This window comes from Etheostoma cragini, chromosome 15 (assembly GCF_013103735.1).
Source record: "Etheostoma cragini isolate CJK2018 chromosome 15, CSU_Ecrag_1.0, whole genome shotgun sequence".
NCBI classification, from domain to species: domain Eukaryota; kingdom Metazoa; phylum Chordata; class Actinopteri; order Perciformes; family Percidae; genus Etheostoma; species Etheostoma cragini.
In genome coordinates, this window is record NC_048421.1 from 16348813 (window position 1) to 16365631 (window position 16819).

Sequence of the window (16819 nt, forward strand, 5' to 3'; positions counted from 1 at the left end):
CAGAGCAACCTGGGCTCTCATAACACCTGAGCAGTGCCAGAAGCTCATCGACTCCATGCCACGCCGCATTAATGCAGTGATTGAGGCAAAAGGAGCTCCAACCAAGTATTGAGTATTGTACAAGCTCATATTTTTCATTTTCATACTTTTCAGTTGGCCAACATTTCTAAAAACTCCCTTTTTTGTATTAGCCTTAAGTAATATTCTAATTTTGTGACACACGGAATTTTGGATTTTCATTTGTTGCCACTTCAAATCATCAAAATTAAATGAAATAAACATGTGAATACATCAGTCTGTGTGCAATGAATAAATATAATGTACAAGTTACACCTTTTGAATGTAATTACTGAAATAAATCAAGTTTTTCAAAATATTCTAATTTATTGGCTTTTACCTGTATACCAAACACTGATTTGTTTCTCTAGTCTGTGTGATACGATCTGTACATCTCTGCAGCACCACAATACGTCATGGAGAATGGTTTAACACATAATTAGCCATTAACAAATGTATCTCCCCTCTGCAATTGAGATATTGCATTAGTCCATATTGCAATTTTGATACAATTACGATACAATTGCCCTTGTTTTGGATGTAATACATTACAGCTACCTTCAACATTTTACCTAAAAATGATATCCTTCTCAAATGCCAAATCCGATATTTCAGCCATGACGGAGCTGCATCTGGTAATCAAAGCATTAGGATGGGTCACCATTTTCAAGACTTAAATGCCAGTTAATATCAGCAGAACTGGATCTGACGTTCGGGCAGTGACACTTTTAACCAACTGTGCTGTCATCCATTCATATTCAGCTGGATTTCCTGGGTCCCGAGTTGTGCTGAGCAGCCTAGGCAGAGACCAGGGACCTGACCAGTTCAAATCACAGGTCCAAACTCAGCATGCATGCATGATTTAAATACATCTAAATGGCAGATGGCGAGAGAGCTGGCTCGTGATGGCTCTGAGACAGAAGCGGTGATGTAGGAGAAGCAGAGGATGAGGCTGCGTATTAGAGTGAGGAATGGCTTGGCTTGTCTTTAAGATTACTTTTCCTCTTAAAACATTCACTTCATCTGTGTCACTTCTGGTCTTAACTTGTTATTGGAAAATAGAAAAGCTGGAAAACCATTCGATGCCGGCACTGTGTGCATCAGTCACACACTGACACACACATACACAGCAAATACATTTCATCCTCCATATCCGAAACAGCCAATAGCACTGGCAGGCATTTGAGACCCCAATCCATATTTCAATTTCCTTGCTCTTATGCAAACTAATTCAATACTTGTTCCCTTCCCTCACAACTGTTCGTGCGGCATCTATTAAAGGAACAGTCACAGACACATTTTGGAGTGGGCCTCCGCCTAATATCAATTATGTCTTGGTAGGTCCGCACACAGGACGACTCTTAGAAGTAGCATTAAAAGGATGGAAAATCAATGCTTTTCAACATTTTCACCAAACTGTAATAAAATGCAGATCACTTTTCTCCATATGTTCTGTGATCTGTGCATTAGCTACATTTGAAACTCATATTTCACATCTGACAGTCTGAAATCTGGAGCTAAACTACTCATGTTTTTAAACCAATTAAATAAGCTTTGAGCCAACAGTGGGATGTCAGTCAAATGAGTATTTAAGATATGATGTACTCAAGATTTGACCTTCAAATCAGGTTCAAACTAATATTGCACAAACATTCTTTTTCTACATTTATCAGTTCCCATTTGTGAATTTGTAAAAGTCTGTCAAAAAGTCGGACAGAGAAATTCCAAAGCTGTAGGCTGTGATGACTAGCTTCGCACCAAAACCTTTTTGGAATAAATCCACCGACACAGCTCATGAGCCAGACTGTCCACAGCGATGAGCCAAATTCTAGGGGAATTTACATGTATTCTCTTAATCTGGCTCATTGGCAGAAAAAAACTCCATTTACTTCGAGATTCTACAATGGATTTCTGACGAGGGGACAATTTCAAATGAATTTCCTCTGACTAATTGGTGTTTGATGAACTAACTGCAGTAGCATTTTACACTCTGACGACCTAGAAAAGACTCGCACATGTTGACTTCCTCCCTCGCAGTGTAAACAAATACAGTACGTGGCTAGCTGGGTGAGTCAAAGAAATGGTGCAGTGCAGAAAGATTTGGTTTTGTAAAATGTACCATACTCTGAAGTAGTCCTAACTATGTACATGATACCGCTATGATTGAAGCTATATTATTGATCCTTCCATTAACTGTCAATGCATTCTGCACTAGATGCTGAAAATGCACAAGCATGTGTGCAAGTAGGTACACACATTTGATGTAGTTGAGACAGGAAAAGATGAGCAACAACACTTGCTCAACTCCAGCACCTGGCTACACTTTTCCTCCCAACTCTTTGGCCATGTAAAGGGAGAAGCAAGCAGGTAATAGCGACAAATTTAGGGGCTTAAACGGCGACAGCTTTACGATGCCTGAGCGGCCTCTATGACTCCATTTCTGTCAGGTCCTATTAGCTTGGCCTCCACCGTGTGTTTCGATTGGCTCTCGGCCTATTCCCAGCAGTTCCAGAAGCACCTCGCGTAAATAAACCAAATGGCTGCATCTTGAAGTGTATGAAAAGGCGGGGGGGGGGGGGGGGGGGGGGGGGGGGGGGGGGGGGGGGGGGGGGGGGGGGCTCTGGGAAGCTGAGCACTTGTGTGTAAAGCACATCAGACAGAGTGGTTGAATAGTTTAATATACAGCACCGAGCTGAATGGACACAGGCGACTAGAGGGAGAGCTTGACACACATCAGCCTAAGAGGTTTAAATTTGACTAGTGTTTAAAGAATACAAGCAGCCAGGCGAGAAAAGCACTTCTAAATCAAGACAAGTGGTCTCATTCCACTCCACACACACTCCTATAAACAAAAGACAAAGTGTGTCTATCTGCCAGCTGCCAGGTGGAAGTCTAAAGGAAAGGCCACCTGTCCAATAACTGGTTTTGATGCATACAGCTCAGCAGTATGAAACTGAGCATCTGGCCTGTCCCCTCCGAGCTGATCTTGTTAACAGCATGCGGATCTGTGATCCTCTTATATAGAATTTACTGCACCCAAAAAAGGTTTTTACCTACCCAAAAACATGATTTTGTGATTATTAATTCCACCAATTATACCTAGCAAATGCAGTTTTGCCAATAACTCTCAACTGCCAGATGTTCAGTGGAAATCTTTTTAAGCACACAGTGTTTCTCTCAGTCTGATTATTTGTTTTTTTGTCTTCCAGAAACTAAGAATCATTTGAACTATTCGGAAAAAAAGTTGCTCGTTTTTTTATAATAGAAACATCCCAAAAGTGAAACAATATGTAATAAAAAATACTGGTAAGAATTATTGAAATGCAATGCTTGACATGCTGTGGTGGAATTAGTTTTTTTATGGTTTTGAAAAACCTTTCCTTGCACAGATAAAAAACTAAGTGGACTGTAGCTCAGTCAGTTATGTGTTAATTTGAATTAAAAAAATTATAATTTAGAAAAATACTGAAATCTATTTGGGAAAAATACACAAAAGCCCATAAAATATTTTTCTTATTTAATAGTCAATAGTATATTTATGATAAATAGTTTAAAAAAAATGCATTTATGACTGTAACACATTTGTGAAATGCATTTTATTGTTTTTGCATCATTCTGTACAGTCTTTTTTTACAGCGGGCATGTCATAGGGAAAGCACAGGTTTAGTTTTAACCTTTTAATAATGACTCTGCTTTATTTAAGTCTACTGAGTCTATACAGTGAGCGGGCCCTGAAACTAGTTAAGCACAATAGAGTGCAGTCCTTGTTAGTATTGAATGTTACGCCTATTTGTCATGCCAAAATGCCTGCAGTAAAAAAGGCCAATTGTATTTCTTCTGTGCTCTAGTCTTTTATTTTTCCTGATTATTAACATCTTTATCTTGTGGCTTATTTTTTGTTCAAATATGACTTAAAATGTTTGAGGTTAGCCAACATAAAAATATTACAGTATTTACAGTAATACTATCGCTCTGGTCAATATGTCTTTATTACTTGTGCTAGACGTGACATCAGATCCTTTTAATGTGGTGAGTTCAAGGTAATTATGTTGGACTATAGACAGGTCTGACTTAAAAGGAACACGCCACCGTTGGTTGAAATAGGGCTTATCACAGTCTTCCCTAGCTGTAGATAGGTAGGCCAACACATTCTTTGTCTCAGTGCATCCATTGTTTTAGTCCGGTGCAACACCAGCAGCGCCACCGCCAGTTAGCTTAGCGTAGTGGATGGAATCCTATGTTATCGGTTAGCATGTTGTGATTAAAAGAGAGTACACAAAAAACAACAACCACCTAATTACTTATTGTGGCCTGTGTATTCACAACAAGTACAAATAGCAATGCAGCTTAAGACTAGGCGATGTCCTAGGCTGAATATTGACCCGGGACTATATCGGGTGGAAGCACAGCCGAAGAACTGTCCCAAGTCAATATCTGCCAAGAAAATTGTCAATCGGCAAAGAACTAAGTATTTCTTTCAAAACTGAAAGTAAATATATGTTTAAAATTTACAAAGTAAGAATACTCATTATGCTAAAATGGTTTAAATGAATTTCAGAATATTGACGTAATGTGTAGGCAACATCAATTTTATTGTTGCCACTTCATATAGCCTACGTAGCCTACTGCCCTGCAGCTTAAACACTAGAATATTTGCACTAGAATATAAAGTAGCGTAAAATGGAAAACACTCAAGTAAAGTAAACGTACCGCATAGTTGTTGTTAAGTACAGTAGGCTACATGAGTAACTGAAGTTACATTCCACGAGTGACAATACATCACTTACTTTCATTGTGGCTTGAAACCACCTTTACTTTGACTGCTAAATGTTTTAGCATCTTGCAGATGTAAAGTTAGGACCTAAATCTGCATTGCAAGCTTTCTGTTGGACTCTGGTTTGTGGTTTGCAGGGATGGGAAGTAACAAAGTACAAATACTTTGTTACGGTACTGTAGTATGTTTTTCATATATTATATTTTTAATTTACTATGTATTTTTGTGGCAACTTTTTACCTCTTTTTTAATCCTTACATTTTAACACGGATATGGATACTTTCTATTCCTTACATTTTACAAAATTGGCTTGTTACTTTAGTTTTGTACAAAAGCTTATCTACTGTATCAGGTGTGATTGTGAGTGCATGTCGGAGAATAGCGTGGACATGCGCCTCACAGAGAAAAAAAGGGAGATAAAAGAAAAAGAGACTAGCTGTCTGGAGGATAATCAGCTGAGATTGTGTGTGTGCGCGTCTTTGAGAACTGTAAGTCGTATAACTTCAGTTGTCAGTTCAGTTCATTTAAGCTTGTTATTGTATTGGTCTGTAGTTCTTGCAAATTTAAAAGTAAGCTAGTGATTTTGTTGTTTGAGTTTTTCACCTGTTAGCTGGGTGCACCTGGCTGTCGATTCAATATAATGACAAGGGGAAGATTAAAAAAGAGAAATGTAGAAAAAGGCATTTAAAGAGCCTATTTTTCCATGCCTAATGAAGTTTCTTAGCTTGCACTCTACTAACATTTGTGTGGTCCTGTAGCTTTGCATAAAAAGAAATGGTTGTCATTCACAAAGTTACTTTCACTTTTATACTTTAAGTACATTTCCAAGCCTGTACTTTGTTACTTTTACTTGGGTAAAGAAGTTAAATCAGTACTTCTACTGTTACCCGAGTACTTTTAAACACAAGTATCTGTACTTCTACTTGAGTATGGGAAGTGAGTACTTTTCCATCTCTGGTGGTTGTACAGGTGCAACCATGGATGTATTAACCTGCAGCCGTCCTGCACTGCGCATGGAGATGCAACAGGGGCGGGGGGAACAGGGGTCACTATTTGGCAGGATACTTAGACTGAGCCGGACGATGTAGCACCGGAGTCTCTTACCCTATGCTCATTATTTTGCATCTGAAATTTTTACACAAATATATTTTACTGTAACACACAGAAACAACCAACAGAGCTCGTTATGACACAGAAAATGCCAAAAAAAAACACACCAGAAAAGTCCTCCACACAGTCTCGACATCTCAGCTAACAAACCTGAGCCGTTACTAACCACTAACCTCCTAACATTAGCCAGCTAGCGGCTAATATTTAAGCCCTGTAAAAGTGTTCCCCGCGTTAAAGCGAGGCGAAACGCACGTTGTAAGGGGAAAGTAGCACAAGATACAAACGATAAGTGTGCGAAGAGACAATTGTGTAGATATAAAGCTCACCTTTGTTTCGCTGTACCACGAAAGGGATGAAGGATTTTTGAAATGTCACTGCATTTCCGGGTTAGCCTATGACGTGTACAGGCGTCCTGCGAGCGGCTGGCCATGCTGGGATTGTTTTGGTTTTGGTCTCTGGTTGTCACACTAGAAAAAATCACATGCACATCCTCCATGGCATGTAACCCTCAGTGGTGGCAAAACTGTGATTACGTTAGTTTCATTTAATTTTAAACTAAGTTATTACTTATTAATGCTAATAAAGATATGAGATACAACTTTATTGATTCCCCAGGAGGGAATCTTAGCATTATGGCAGTGGCTAAAAAAATATGCAGATCTTTTTCCTAAGTAAAAGTGGGGAGCATTTTAAGGAATATTAAAGCATTGAATGTGAAATTCTTCTTATGTAGCAGAATGGCCCGTGTCAGAGTTGTCTTATTTTGTGGATTTATTTTGATTGTCAATACATTATTGTGTTCAATTAATTGTATTGTTGAAGATGGGGGAGGTGAAAGAATATTTTTTAATGCATATATAGTGTATATAAGTGGAGAGATTATATCTCCAACCTGGCCTGGGAACACCTCGGGATCCCCCAGTCCAGGATGGATGGATGGTATGTACTGTAAGTATAAACTTTTCTTTTTTTTTGTAGCGTGGAGAGATCCATCAGATTAAATACTTTTATACATACCTGGAATGAAAAATCTCAATTGTCAAAGTAGCTAGTAACAATAGCCTTCAGATAAATGTAATGGAGTAAAAGCTTACAATATTTTCTTGTGACATGTAGTGGAGTACAATTAGGAAGTAACAGAAAATGAAAATACTCAAGTAAAGTAAAAGTATCTGAAAAAAGTATACTTAAGTATAGAGCAGAAGTACTAGGTACATTTAACCACTGCCAAGAAAGTAGATAAAATAAAAAAATGAGTGAATATAAAATATATACTAAATAAAAATGAAGCTACAGTAATTTATTCTTGCATCCAAGTGTGCATGAATGTAATGCAAGTGCAAAATGAATAGTTCCGTTTTTTATATTTGGAAAACAAAGTGATAAATTCTTCCAGACCATTAGTAAGTAGAGTAATAAAAAAAGAATATTGGCTTAGAAACATTGAAGGAAAAGGGCAACAAAGGGAAGGACCCAAATGCAAGCAGTCAGGGCTGATGTCCAAACTATATGCACGGTTACTGTAATATGTGTAAAATCTGACATTTAGTAGCCAGACATTCATGCTAAAGACATGACTAAAAGTAATAAATAAGTGTCTTTATTGCAGCATGCAGTACCCATTTTCTATCTGGAGCTGAATGCTTGGTGATTTATTGTACAGACACACACAGATAGATTGTTTGTTTCCACCAGTAATTGCTGCACTTCATTTTCAGAAACCAATTTAATTTAAGTTCAATTAAAAAAATTGTAATGTCAAGCCCAATTAAATGCAAGTACTCTGCCATGCATGCTTTTTTGTTATTTATTATTGCCCTCAGGAAAGTGGGTCATATATGCAGACAAGACATGTGAGGATACAGAAGGTAATGCAAGAAGAAATTTAAAGTGTACTGAGAATAATGAGAAACATGTGTGCAGTGCCTTTTAAAAGATGTACAGCTTTTTCCGGTTTGATGATATGACATGAAAAGATGTGCTATATAATGATTATATGTGATGATATATAATATATGATGATTATGATATTGATGCCAGCATCTAAATTGGCTATGAAAAGAATGGTGTGCACGCTTGTTTATGTTGCAGATGTGAGTATGCAGTATTGTGAATATTAAGTTACCACATGTGGGTAGCTGCCCATGTAGGGTCACCTGCCAATTTAGCTATGTTATAAGAATATCATTATATGATTTTCTCTTTTGAAGATCTGAATAACAATTATCCAACTTCAACAAAAGCACTTGGGATGCTATACGAATTGGCTGTGATGCTCATCCAAAAGGTTGTCTGTTGGGATATTTGGTCTAAGACAAAGCAAATTAGGAAGATAAACAAAAAAGGAAAGACAAATCTGGCAATTGAATAAAGGGAAGAAGAAAAAGTTATTACACCTGGATTGTTTTATTTTCTTAGGAATGTTTGATCTTTGGAGAAACAAAATTCAGCAGGGAGGGTATTGATCCTTTTACAGGTGGAATTTGCTTCTCTGTTGTCCAAAACAGTCCACATTCCCACACTTTTAAGCATGTCCTCCAACCCATACAACAGTATAGTTTATTCCTACTCTAAGAGTGGTGGCAGGAAACTGCACACAGAAGCATTTTCTGTCCTCATTTACGCATCACGGTTTTAATGTTGTTAAACTGTCTCAGTTTGGTTAGGTTAAGGCACAACAACCACTAGGTTAGATTTTTTTTAAAGATTGTAGTTTGGGTTAATATCAGTACATTGAAGACGTTACTTAACCTTCAGTTACGCACGTGATGGTCATGATCAATACTACCACTAGAGGGCGCTTCCACTATAAACGTAAGAATGGGTCATGATTGTTGCTTGAACAAACGACTTATAGGGTCGTTTTTTGTTGGAGTACGGTCTCGTTTCATATTATAAACATCTGTGTTGACATTTTGTGTAGCTACTGACGGTGTTTGGAATAACAATCCAAATTCTTTTGTTATTTTGTTGTTGTTGTTGTTAATCTACAGTGCATCCCAACATGATTCATAATGTGGAATTTCCCCAGCTGGTGTGATGTTTCAGTACATGAAATTGTATTACTGTGTGACAATCCCAGCTTACTCCACAGGTCTGGCACCACGTTCAGCCATGGCTTAGCGCTGGAGTTTAATGCAATTATAAATAAATAAGCATGTGGTCGGGAAGAAGACAGGGCCCTATGGGGCCAAGCGGAGAAAAAAATAGAGGAAGTTTAATTAAAGCTGCAAACTGCACTCCCACACATGGACACACAGTAATATAGGCAAACCAATACACACTAGTTATGTGTTTGTGTGCAACTCCCTTGCTTGTCTGAAGATGTGTTTACAGCTACAACTATACAAAAGAGGGAACTGTGAGTGCATGAGGTGCGTGAGTATCAACGTGCACATGCTTGCTTTTGAACATCCGTGTGTGCACGTATCTTCAGTCAAACCACTACATGGGGAGGGACATGTGAGTGTAGAGTAATCCGGTGTTGTGTTCAGGTAAAGTTCTCTAAATTTCTTCATCACACAGTTTACCTTCCTGACAACCGAGAGGATTTTCTTTTTTGCTTGAACACGACATTCACACTCTCGACACAACCCCGGTAAATTATTTGGTGTATGCAGCCATGTTTTTGTTACATTATTTTCAGCAAAATGATTGAACTGCCATTCTCCTTGTAATTACCTAAGGGGTGAAGGCAAAGGCACAGCCAGTAAAAGGCTGATGAGGGAGTATTGAATTTGCACTTCAATTAGAGTGCTTATAAAGTGTGGATTACACAAGGACTCCAGGGCCACTGCTCTCGCTCAATTACCACAGTGTGCTATAGGAGGAGGGACAACAAGCAGGAGAGGTGGACTGTGAACGCATCAGGGCAAAGCAGCAAGGTGGCGGAGGAAGGAACAAAGAGATAAAAGTATGAGATGCTGAATGATGGTGCAGCATGAGCCAAGTCTTTAATCAGGACAGATCCATGCAAATGCAAGGACAAACAACTGGAGGAAGATCCATTCATGTGTGACTCAGGTCTCCCTCAATCCAAGTTCTGGCCTTGGATTCACCAAGGACATCTAAAAACACAAAGCCATCTGCGGTTAGACTTCCCTGGCGCTGCGCAGACTAGTACTTCACTGATTTGAAATGCCTCTGTATGTGCATTCATTTCCATTTTTCTGTGTTGTTTAAACAAGTCTCCTTCAATTTTAAGGGTGTACAGAAGGATATGTTGAAAAGAATCCAAAAAAACAACCTTAACAATGTGTCTGAGTCCCTGAGTTAATTCTCAAATGGATTATTGAGCCAATGAGTGAAAATCACCGGCCATTTAGAGTGGATTTGTCTGCGAGGCAGCGATAAACGACAGCTCGCTTTTCTCCAGCTTAGCTCCTCGAGTCTGAGAAGGAGATGCTTGAAGGGCATGCTTTTGGAGTAAACAGACCAATGGCATTGAAGGAAAAAAGACCAATTTCAGTTTGATTACTTGGCTGTACTTATTAAGACAATGTGAGATGATATGTGAATAATGGATTGTTATAGAGATGCATGAAGAGTTCCTGGTGCTTAATTACTGGTTGTGATGCACAGTGACATTTTAAAGGTTTCAAAGGGAAAATGTGCAACTCTGAAATCACTTTTACAACATACTGGAATAAATATGAGGCTGCAAAAACACAGGGTGGCAGTGTTATACATACGCATAGCTCACCTGAATTTAAACAGTGTTATAAGATGTAACTAGCAGTTACAGGAATGCAAAGCTTATGCTAAATGGATATGTGGGTAAAGAAATAAAGGACCACCTAACAGCTTACTTCAAAAAGGAATTTTAATCTCCTGCAATTTTCTTTCTGTTTACTGTAGATCATCTCCTTCCCTTTTACCTTTCTCTCCTTCACTCTCTCTCTCATTGCTACTGTCAACAAAGAATGTGCAGGCTTCCCACAGGCCCTAAAGGAATCTCTCACACTGCACTCACATAATCACTTCAGACCCGGCTGTTTAGGCCGACATCTCCACTGGGACTTACCAGCCGCTCGCTGCAGGCCAAATCAGACCACTGAGTTAAAAAAAAAGAAAATCAACTGCAACAGTGAAACAAAGAAGTGCAAGACAGACAGAGGAGCATGACCAGTCTGAGAACATCAAGCGCTCGTCTTTTGGTGGCTGAATGTCATACTTTCTTCCTTCAGTAATGGGATGATATGGTGCCCTCCTGTATGAAAATGATAGTCTTTAGGAGGCTTCCTTTCAAAGTGCAATATGCACCCACATATTGTGAGTGCACAGTTTTCAATGTTCAGTGTGTGTGTGTGTTTGTCTGTGTGTGTGTGTGTGTGTGTGTGTGTGTGTGTGTGTCTGTTTGTGTATGTGTGGCAGATCAAGCATGAGTCTTCCACTGCCTTAAGACCAGTTTAAATTCCATCATCCTTTTCAAAGACCAAATGGGATCCAGAGCTTCATCTACTTATATCAAATAAGCTGGATTTAATGACATGTTTAATGACTCCTTACATTGGCAAATTGGCTTTATTTGAAATCTCCAGCTCTGTAAGAAAAAAAGCCTTTTTTCTACCAATTAGAGGCATCCTTTGGAAGAAAGACTCGCTGTTCTCAACGAGGATCATTTTTTTTCAAAGATGGAGAAAGAACAGCTGTTGATGCTCGGTCCTTCACTAATGTCAGGCTCGAACAGGCTGGAAATACATTAAACTATCAAGGTGGGGAAATATTTTTAACAGTGTCAGGCAGCGACTGAAGCATCGTGGGAGTTGACAGCTTATAAAAAAGAGAGTTAAATGCGTCCGCTAGATCAGATTCGAGATCTCCTCACTGTATTTTATGGGTGGTATCTCCACTTTTTATTGTTTTCGATATATGTCCCCTACTTTTCTCCACTTGTTTTTTGTGCAGTCCAATTTGTTTGTTTTTTACCCACGCTCACAGCAATATATCAACAAAAAGTGCAGTAAGAAGTAGCACACTTTCAGATGTGTTGCTCTGAATTTGGCAAATTTTTGTATTGAAAGTAGAGTATCCTTGATCTGAGCATAGTTTGCCTAAGTGAACCAAATTATTAATATCTTAATTAACAACTACAATATAAAAAGGGTGAGACACATAACCAAAGTAAAGCAGCTCAGTTTGAAGGACTCAAAAAGCTACTTCCCCTCCAGCATCGACTTGCAAAGAAACATTTGCATAGTAAAGGGTATTTCATGCACATGTGAAATACTACATGTGAAGACACATGTATACAATAAGATACAACATATGCAACTTTATGCAACAACGACAACACGGAGACACAACCTGGAACAACCAATCACGTTTGTTTTGATTTCCAGCTGTTAGCAGGTCAGCTTTTAGCTCCAACTCCACTACGTAAAACCACTTTAGACAAATTTGGTAAAAAATGTCAGCATAGGTCTTTCTCTGTCATGTAATAGAAATTAAACAAGGTACAGGGACTTGACAACAAGGAGCAGAAAGTACTTTGCTTTGTTTCCCAGCATAGTAACGTCCAATCACACCAACTTTCAGTCCATTTTTTGAGAACTTTATTTATAGATTTTAGATTTACTGTTGCTAAAAACGACAAATACACAATGTATTACCAACCCGTCCCAATCCTTTCATGTTACACACAGTTCCTGTACTTCACTTCACACTGCTCAGAATGGGAATATTATGCAGCATTGTACCACATGCAATCACATATATCAGTAGACCAGTTGACAGTACATCAATGTGCAAAGGAGAATTACATCGTGTGAGGGATATTTTTTTAACAAATTCTATAAAGGGGGCCCAGGTTTTAGCGTATCTGTCCCGTAAATTATTCCAATTATAGGTAAACTAACAAAAAATACAGTCAGAAATTAGCAGGAAAACCAATGTAAAATGAATGGCAGCAATGGTAATACACATCCAACACTGCTTTGGGCTACAAATCATAATTCAAAGACGAATCATTAAGATCTGTGAAAAATACTCACCTCATTTACTCCTAGGAGGCCCTTATCTGTGTCTTTCAAACTGCAGTCATTAACTTCAACTAAAGTATTTTCTGAGACAGAAAGGACACTGGCTGTCTTTCAATGCTTTGACACGCTTGGCTCCGTCTCAAACATGTCGCACTATTATTCTAATTCAGGAGATAAACAAGGACATGAAAAAAATGCCAAAAAGTCACAGCATGAAGAACAAACCGAGCAGCTTTCTGTCAACACACTCGTTTGTCATTTTATTAAACCACTTCACCTCCGTCTTGGTAGTGCATCCGTAAAAGGACTTCACCTGTTAGATCAAATGTTCTGCTCACTGACCAGCAGCCAAAGCACAGCACAGCACAGGCGTATCGGTTTTCCTGACACAGCCGGGGCATAATGACCTCGTGCCACAAGTCAAAACCTTTTTCTGTCCTCCATCTCCTAAATGAGGCTGCCTCTGCTCATTAGTGAACCAGAGTTTAAAAAACAGAGAAAAACAACCAGTGCCGTGGCCAATACAGATGGCATTGACTTTTAAATTAAGTCTCATAAATGTAAGGTAATGTACGACGACGTAAAACCTATCCCATCCCATTTCTGTGTTCTTTGAGGCTTTAACAGATCTGTTCTCATTTCACGCTGTTAGAGAAGGTCTGGGACTGTAACACTTAACATCTCAACTGTCCCCGGTCTAATTTCACATTGTGTGCCATAATCTAATTTCACCCTTTAACATGATTTTTCTTCTTTCAACCCCAACCAACATGGCAAGGGAGGTTTATTTGCAAAGCGCTTTTAAAACACACATCATGTGTCCATCATATGACTCCTTGTGTGTGGATGGGGTTTGCTTATTGTGAAACCTTATGCAGTATGATCATTCAACTCTTACAGTGTAATCATCTTTTTACTTATTGTTTTCAATGTTTGGTTCACTCTCACCACTCTTGTAACAAGGTTATGGCCGCAGAAAGCAGCTGTTTTCAGGGAATGAGCTTTAAAAATGGACTATATGCTTTCCTCAGTCAGATAAGATTAGCGACCAGCTGGTGAACACAATGGAGCATTTAGCTTCGGACCAAAGCTAAAAGGAGAGTCCATATTGGACTTACCTTAACCTGGTGATTAGAAGACAAATCCAGTGCTAATGTTGCTCTATATCTTCTGGCAATTGTTTGCTAAGAACTATCCGCTAAATGTGTAAAATGTGCTCACATGTCAGTGTTGTGTTCACAGCTTTGTTTCTGCTGCTCCCAAATGGCAAAACATCAGTTATTGCAGATTAAAGTCAATATGTAAATGAGCCTGAACTGAGCAAAATGTGTTGCTCTTGTCTGAAGTTCATTAAGACCCCATATGTTAACAGGTCATGTGCCACTCCCAAACAAAAACACTTCTGGATTTAAATAGATCAGGCCTCACATCTTCAGACACCTGTTCCAGGTATATGGTAAGGGAAGTGCTATATATCTGGGCTCCTTGCAACAGTAAGCAAACCAGCCCCAGACAACCTTAGAAGTCTGGTTGGTTTGTAACACAGAAGCAGGTCACAGATGAATATTTTGACCCTAAAACATTCAGCGCTTTACAAGCAAGAAACACTAATCCTATTTTAAAAGCAGTCCTTTGACATACAGGCAGACTGCAGAGTGCAGTGATCTGAGATCTGTAGTATTGTTTGTCTTCTTCCTTACTCTGAGTAAATACTCTAGCCCCAGCTGTCTGGTTGCTTTTTGGAAAGACCAGTGAAGACACCTTCACACCTACCTAGCCAATGATAAATAAAACTGCGGATAGAAGTTTTACTGACACAAATCCTTAAATTTGTACTTTTTATGGTGATGTTTTTGGTTGCTCACTGTATATCAAGGTTTGAATCCAAACTATTTCAAGCTTTCTGATTTCTTTTTTAAGTACACAGTCCATTTAGTTGTACAGCGATGTACAGCTGATAAGTTGTATCTTTTTTGCAAAGAGTGTTCGTGTCAGAGAAACATGAGTTAATGGCAAAAAAAAGAGATCAGGACAAAAATGCATGACCTGAATTGACTAATTCAGACTCCCAGACCACCAAACAGACTTTGAACACTTCCTCTGATTCCCTCTGTAGAGGAACCATCCAGAGGGGAGGTGATGTTGGAGAACCTTCACTCACCTCAGACACGGGGCAGGTCACAGTGACCTCAAATCTGCAAAGATAAAGTTCTGAACATCACTGGGGCTACCAGGATGCAATCATAAGACTGACCTCCTTATCTCCAGTTGGAACAAGATACCATATCTAATTCTCCATTCAAAAGATTTCAAAAAGTCAGAAAATTCAACTTTCTACAAAGTGTTGAGGGACAGTTCTACTGCAAGGAAGTCAAAAACTAGGTTGGGTTCACTGCGAGATTTCCAAGCAGTTGTCTGATATCATGTCAGCCTGTCCACGTACAGTATACTTTATGTGTAACATGACTATAATCCTCACAATTATCTTGTATTTTATTACTACTTTTTATTTATTTATTCATATCTAGCAGGCAGTTTGTGCTATCCGTCCAGTTCATCTTGATAACTTCAGTCCATGTTACATTATCTGTTCCAAAGGGAACAGTATTGAAGACAATCTTCTGGTTATCTATGTTTTTCATTGGTTCTTTCCAAGTTGGACTCGTGGACGTCACACAATGTAAAGTTTTTTGCTATGAGATAGATGGATATGTGTAAGGTGACAGTGGTGCTCTGCTGCAGAGGCAACAGAGGGACCTAGACTGCAATAACATGTTATTAGCTTTTTTCACAGCTCCAGTGGGCTGGATTTACACTGGATATCCACAGACCTCCAAGGGCAGCCCACTGTCACAGCGGTGTCCACCAGCACAGCACATGCCCGAGATAATCAGGTGTGTGTGGACTGAACAGCCATGCACCCACGCAAGACACACGGGGCATGCACACACATGCACACACACATGCACACACACACACACACACACACACACACACACACACACACACATACAGAGTTTCTGTAATTGGTGACAGGCTTTTTCCAATTAGCCTCAGTTTGCTGTTCTTCTTGTGTAGTATTGTAGTACTGCAGGTTCTCTTTTTACTCTGTACACTGTAAATACATCCCCTCCCATCACGATAGATAGATAAATAAATAGATAGATAGACAGATAGATAGATAGAAAGATAGATGCCGTTACAGCAGCTTAGAGCAAAAGCTAAAGACCAACAATAAAAACAACGCTCATCAATAGTACATTACTTATAAACGGTATCTATAAACTCTGAAAAATAACCTCTGAATCTTGGTCATGACTCTTTACCTCAGCAACTCATTAAAAGAGCTGTTTTCTTTGCAGAGTACAGTATGTAAATAGATTTACATTGCTTTGATGAACACATGCTTATACGCTCTTTGAACCTTAATAGCATACAAAGTAAGTCAAGCTTGTGTTTTGCTCCCGTCTATATAGAGAAAGAGTATGGAGCTGAACACATTTTGCTGCTCCACTAATCAAAGACCTTGAGTATGGTCCAGGACGTCAATGACAACCAACGTCGCACAGGCAAGAGAATGAAGGTAATGAGGTTGGCAATATAAATCAGTGCACAAAAAACTCTTCTATTGGTAAAGTAACAGGGACCGACGTTGTTTGTAAGCTTCAGCTGTTTGCTTAATTGCAGATTTACAACACTAGCTCTAATTTACATATGTAAATTCTAAGCAGGCCAACAGAGCTGTTCTTGGCAATGCTTCTCTTTGCCTGCAGGAAGGAAATAAAAGCGTGCTGTGTGGCAAGAGGAAAAAGGAGAGCAATGAAAAAACAAGTGGAAAATAAACATAAAAAACAAAGAAAGAAGGGATTGTTCAAGAAGTGATGAGCAGGAATGATGG

The 16819-nt window shown here is 39.0% G+C and overlaps 1 protein-coding gene across 2 annotated transcripts in view; it reads right to left on the reverse strand.

Moving 5' to 3' along the window:
* Nucleotides 1-6377, reverse strand: part of spop (speckle type BTB/POZ protein) — an 83083-nt gene extending 76706 nt beyond the window's left edge. For both annotated transcript variants that reach the window (XM_034894037.1, XM_034894036.1), the window contains exon 1: nt 6268-6377. The gene's annotated coding sequence lies outside the window, so the exon portion shown is untranslated. The remainder of the gene's footprint in view (nt 1-6267) is intronic.
* Nucleotides 6378-16819: the final 10442 nt, after the last annotated feature.